The sequence below is a fragment of the Chanodichthys erythropterus genome, chromosome 24 (assembly GCF_024489055.1).
Source record: "Chanodichthys erythropterus isolate Z2021 chromosome 24, ASM2448905v1, whole genome shotgun sequence".
Taxonomy (NCBI): domain Eukaryota; kingdom Metazoa; phylum Chordata; class Actinopteri; order Cypriniformes; family Xenocyprididae; genus Chanodichthys; species Chanodichthys erythropterus.
The window spans coordinates 12,252,927-12,259,908 of record NC_090244.1 but is presented as its reverse complement, the minus strand read 5'-3'; positions in this window follow the sequence as shown (position 1 = coordinate 12,259,908).

Here is a 6,982-nt window from a genome sequence, read left to right as displayed (position 1 = left end):
GCCACGGAGTACTATCAAACTCATTCAGAATCAAATATAAACACCCAAATAAATACTATACTCACATGACCCGAAGCATGCATGTAGCATACATGACGAATATCTTGTAAAGATCCATTTGAGGGTTATATTAGCTGTGTGAACTTTGTAAATGCACTGTATTATAGAGTCACGAGCTCAATGGGCAGGGAGCACGAGATTTAAAGGGCCAGCAGCCCCTGAATCGGTGCTTAGTTAATGATGCCCCAAAATAGGCAGTTAAAAAAATTAATAAAAAAAAATCTATGGGTATTTTGAGCTGAAACTTCACAGACACATTCAGGGGACACCTTATAATACATACTTATAATACATCTTGTAAAAAAATGTTCGATGGCACCTTTAAAAAAAATGTTTTGACTTCGTAACTTTTAATCTCATAATTGGATTTCTCGCTGGTGGTGACATATGCCAGACTTTTTACAATAATTTAGTCTCTTTAAACTCTGCCCCTTTCTTACAATCGACTGCAAGATTGCATTCACAAGTGCCTCCATCAATAGAACCAAGTTCCCGTCCTGTATTTTTTTAAAAAGAAAAGATCTTTCATTTCATCATGACTTTAACCTTTACTAAAATTAGCATGCCTCATTCCTTGCTGAAATTAATGAACAAGATGCAACCTTTCACGTGGATGCCATCATACACGGCTCATTCATTCACAAAAAAACGCGGCAAGTTCATTAAGGGGCTGTTTACACAACACCGTTTTCAACTAAAAACGGAAAATGTTTTTAATGCTTTTTGCCAATGGTACTTGCGGGCCTGAAAATGCAAACTTTCGAAAATGGATTTTTGAAAAGTATAGGCTACTGTTATTGTCTCTGTGTAAACTACAAAAAATATTTGTATTACATGATCAGTATATAGGCACATAGTTTTTCTTTACAAAGTGACATCGCCAGCTACTGGCCTGGCAGTATAATACAGCGTTTTTAAACGTTTTCGCAGATCCGTGTGAAGGAGGATCGTCTTCTTTAAGCGAAAAAACACAAAGGAAAAACTTTTCCCTTTTTAGTACATCGTTGTCATTTAAACATGCCCTTAGTTTGTTCACAAACAATCAGTTTGTGCCAAAAGCAGTCACACACTTCATAAGCGCGATTTATGAGAACAATGAGTCAGCACACTGAATTGAACAAGGAGGATTCATTAACTTGAAATATTTGGTCAAAACACTAATTCATTCAGTGCTTATTTCTACCTGATTTAACCCTTTGATTAAATCATTTTCTGAATCAAATAAAACCAGTTAATTCAGATGAAGCACATTGAAAATATATTGAACATAAAAAGCACAATTTTTTTGGTTAGTACCTGACAAAGGCACAAAGCATTTTTATAGTGCAACTGAAAGCCACATAATTAGATTCAGCAAAGGTTAATGAGCATTTTCAGTGCACAATAGTAAAATATATATATATATATATATATTTAAAATATATATATATATATTGTCTCAATGGCACCCATGTATAAAGCCCCCTGTTAACACGAGGAACTGGAGCTCTAAAAGTCAGCCAGGGAAAAGTTTTCGGTCGCCTGGTGAAAAACTCGGTGTGGGGGCTCAAAATATGTGCAAGATAAGAGACAAGGACAAGAATAGCACAAAACATTCAGACTCAGAAAAGCAGTGGAGCAGGTTGCAGCTGGTCATGAGGTGGTGAGCCTAAAACACACACACACGCACTATCCCACTGGCAGTCACAGTCGATAGATGGACTGAGAGATAGATGAAGAGGTAGGAAAATGTAGTGACAGATGGAGAGAAAATGTGTGTGGGCAGGGGACAGTCAGCCGCAGGGACATGCAGTGAATCTATTGTTTCCTAAAGGTGAGAGAGAGAGAGAATAAGAGAGAAAGGAAGACAGAATAAGAGGATGGGAGAGAGGCTGAGAAACGACATTCACTAGCCCTGAAAGACACAATACATTCAGCTATCAGGCTCATTGTGAAAACCCTCCCTTTCACAATAGTATTAAAAGAGAGACAGCGCCAAAAGAGACACGGCGCTTTTATTTAACTCCTCAAAGAAGAGGAGACGCACAGAAAATGGAAAATGTGACAGAATTACAGTCACAGAAAATAGCCCCCGCTGAAAATCGATTCACACTTGACAATCAGCCAGATAAGGCAAAAACGGCTGTCATGCTGTATCATTCAGTTGGGTAGAAAATGATATTTGGTACCACGATGCATCATGGGAGGGAAAAGTGGAAGTCTTTCTAAACTACTTCATAGTCACAAGCTCTCTCTCCTAAGATCAAATGACACATAGCGCCCCCTAATGGGAATGAGGTGTAATTTCAGATTAATCAAAAATCAAGAACTATGTTAGTAAAAGAACACTAGCATACTGTTCAGTATGTACTGTATCATACCATATATATATATATATATATATATATATATATATATATATATATATATATATATATATATATATATATATATATATATATATATATGTATGTGAAACAGTTTCTAATATACAAAAAAGTTTAATATAGTAGTATGCTACACTGTTATGTGCATGCTTCAGTTGGTGAGTGCTGACCAGTTACCATCTCAGAAAAAATATAAGGTTGCATTTTAATCCAATTTTTTACAAAAATGTCTTCAGTTTTGGCCAGTCCAACCAAATAATTAGAAAAGAAAGAGATGTTAAAAGTCAAGTGCATTGCATTGTGGGATATATTACTCAATCCAGTGTGCCCTTGTTGTACTATCTGGAAAATGTAGCAGGTCATCTGGGTTTTACATAAATACAAATATTGCATGCCAGCGTTGTTATTGTAAAACTTGACGAGCATTTGACATCCACACACTGATGTCCAATTGATGTAAAAAAAAAAAAAAAAAAACGTCAAAATTAACATCAAAAACTTGACGTCCATTTTCCATCCACTCACTGATGTCCAATTGATGATGAAAACCCCCCCCCCCCCCCCGTCAAATTGACATCAAAAATGCAAATCAAACTGATGTCAAAAACTTGACATCCACACACTGATGTCCATTTGATGTTGAAAAAAAAAACGTCAAATTGACATCAAAAACTTGACATCCATTGACATCCACTTACTGATGTTGAAAAAAAAAACGTCAAATTGACGTCCATTTGACATCCACACACTGATGTCCAACTGATATTGAAAAAAGAAAAAAACGTCAAATTGACGACAAAAAACAGGTAAATTATCCAAATCAAACTGACGTCAGAAACTTGACATCCATTTGACATCCACACACTGATGTCCTTTCTACCACTAACTCAGTGGGAACTTGATATTGAGAAGACATTAAATTGAAATCAAACACTGACGTCAAAATCTTGACGTCCATTTGACATCCACACACTGATGTTCTTTTGACCACCAAAATAACAACACAAAAGCAATGCAATAAGAAAAAAAATTTTATTCATAAAACTTCAAATCAATCATAAAAATGTAAATAAAAACAAGAATGCACCTATTCTGATTGAGAACAAAGATCAAGGGCTGTCTGGCCCTTCTGGCGTCCCATACCCCCATGTCTGATCAGCTGATCAGAGATAGTTCTTTATGTATTTGATGATGTCAGCCTCAGACGATTCTGGATTTGACTGCTGTACAGCACCTGTATGAAGATGGACAACTTGTATCACTTGTTGACGTCAAACGAATGTCAGTTTTTTGATGTCAACTTGTCTTTTTTTTTCCCGACATCAATTGGACATCAGTGTGTGGACGTCAAATGGACATCAATTTTTTGACGTCAACTTGACATTTGTTTTTCGACATCAACTTGACATCAGTGTGAACGTCAAATGGACGTAAATTTTTCAACGTCAATTTGATGTTCTTTTTTTCGACATCAATTTTACATCAGTGTGTGGATGTCAAAAAATTGACGGACATCAATTTCATGTTTTTTTTTTTGTTTTGTTTTTTTACATCAATTTGACATCAGCGTGTGGACGTCAAATTGACTTCAATTTGCTGTTTTTTTTCGACATCAATTTGCCATCAGTGTGTGGACGTCAAATTGACGTCAAAAAATGTATCAATTTGATGTTTTTTTTGTTTGTTTTTTACATCAATTGGACATCAGTGTGTGGACATCAAACAGATGTAATTTTTTGGCGTCAATTTGTTTTTTTTTCCCAACATCAATTGGACATCAGTGTGTTGACGACAAATTGACAGCAAAAAAAAAAAAAAAGTACATTTGACGGCTTTTTTTCTCGACATCAATTGGACATCTGTGTGTAGACGTCAAATGGATGTCCAGATTTTTTAAAGTCAGTTTGATTTGCATTTTTGACCTGTTTTTGGCGTCAATTTGACATTTTTTTTTTTTTTTTCAACATCAATTGGACATCAGTATGTGGACGTCAAAATGGACGTCAATTTGACTTTTTTTTCCTCAACATCAATTGAACTTCAGTGTGTGGACATCAAATGGATGTCCAGATTTTTTATAGTCAGTTTGATTTGCATTTTTGACCTGTTTTTGACGTTAATTTGACGTGTTTTTTTGTCTTTTTTCAACATCAATTGGACATCAGTGTGTGGATGTCAAATGGACTTCAATTTGCTGTTTTTTTTCGACATCAATTTGCCATCAGTGTGTGGACGTCAAATTGACGTCAAAAAATGTATCAATTTGATGTTTTTTTTGTTTGTTTTTTACATCAATTGGACATCAGTGTGTGGACATCAAACAGATGTAATTTTTTGGCGTCAATTTGTTTTTTTTTCCCAACATCAATTGGACATCAGTGTGTTGACGACAAATTGACAGCAAAAAAAAAAAAAAGTACATTTGACGGCTTTTTTTCTCGACATCAATTGGACATCTGTGTGTAGACGTCAAATGGATGTCCAGATTTTTTAAAGTCAGTTTGATTTGCATTTTTGACCTGTTTTTGGCGTCAATTTGACATTTTTTTTTTTTTTTTCAACATCAATTGGACATCAGTATGTGGACGTCAAAATGGACGTCAATTTGACTTTTTTTTCCTCAACATCAATTGAACTTCAGTGTGTGGACATCAAATGGATGTCCAGATTTTTTATAGTCAGTTTGATTTGCATTTTTGACCTGTTTTTGACGTTAATTTGACGTGTTTTTTTGTCTTTTTTCAACATCAATTGGACATCAGTGTGTGGATGTCAAATGGACGTTTTTGACGTCAATTTGACAGGTTTTTTTTTTGTAACATTGTTTGGACCTGAGTAAGTGGATGGCAAATGGACGTTAAGTTTTTGACATCACTTAATCGGGCTGACAAAGAATTCATATTATGCAATAAATATCAATCTAACACACAAATCATTGCTGTCAATGTGACATCCATATGACATAAATTTGATGTCTAAACCATGACATTGATTTGATGTAAACTGAATGTCAAACATATTGGCCTGCATATACATTATAATTTCACTGTGGGTATTAACTTCCCTTTTTTCACCCAATTAACACTGGAAGAACTTGCTGTCCAAACTGACCTTAAAATGATGATACAGCATCTTGATCAAGTCTTGACTAACATTTGATGTCAAATATAATTCAAGTAATATCAAGGTGCCCGCCAAGTATTCTTCATTTGGCTCGCACTCGTATACAGGCATTCGATGCATGCACGGTTTTGAGCAATCTCTCGCCACGAGTTACAACCCATGTAAATATCTTTCTATTCTTTCAAGCTAGAGTTGTACAAATGAGGGTACTTTCTAACCTCTTAGCACAATCTCTCGTATAATGTAGGCCTCCACTGTTGCTGTAGCTTGCATGTGTTCCGGTCTGTTCTGTTTATGCAGTTTTCCTTCGACTACCTTGTGAATTGACTCCCCCAGGGCACGGCTGCCACCTTGTGGATAAACTAGTTACTACAAAAAAAATTGAGCATGAGCATGTGCAACCTTACAGCATGTGCGGTTACAAAAATCCGGCGGTGCACGTACAGTACACACAAACTGTTATGATGACTGAATTCTCATCACACGCACTGTATGCTGACCCTCGCATATGCGTAAAAAGTGAAGTATACTTTGGGTTTGAGACTAGCTTTTCTAGTTAGTCAATTTTTTTTCTTTAAGACTGTTAATTACTTTTATAAGTCAGGTAACACGTAGATTGGTCTAATTTGATACTAAAAATTAAGACTGATCACCCCTAACTATAACTGCTAGTTGATCATACTAGTTCTTAAGACACAGTCTTAAAGGTGCCCTAGAACCAGTTTTTACAAGATGTAATATAAGTCTAAGGTGTCCCCTGAATGTGTCTGTGAAGTTTGAGCTCAAAATACCCCATAGATTTTTTTTAATTAATTTTTTTAACTGCCTATTTTGGGGCATCATTAACTATGCACCAATTCAACGCGCAGCCCCTTTAAATCAAGCGCTCCCCGCCCCCCCGAGCTCTCGACCATAATACTGTGCATTTACAAAGTTCACACAGCTAATATAACCCTCAAATGGATCTTTACAAAATGTAAAGTATATATGAGTATAGTATTTATTTGGATGTTTACATTTGATTCTGAATGAATTTGATAGTGCTCCGTGGCTAACGGGGCTAAAGCTAACATTACACACTGTTGGAGAGATTTATAAAGAAGTTGTGTTTGTGCATTATATAGACTGCAAGTGTTTAAAAATGAAAATAGCGAAAAATAAATAAATGAGATTTACATAAGGAGGAGGAAGCAATGGAGTTTGAAACTCAGTGTATGTCTTTTCCTTGTACTAAACTCTTGTTATTCAACTATGCCAAGGTAAATTAAATTTTTGATTCTAGGGCACCTTTAACATAATGGCTATGTTTATGCAACTGGCCCCAGAAAACAAAAGTAGTCTACTCTGTGTGGGCTGCTGTGTCTCCCATTATTGTAGGGTAATCATGCTTAAAAGTGTACCTGCATTGCTTCTGGGGTGTTTAGGACAGTGTG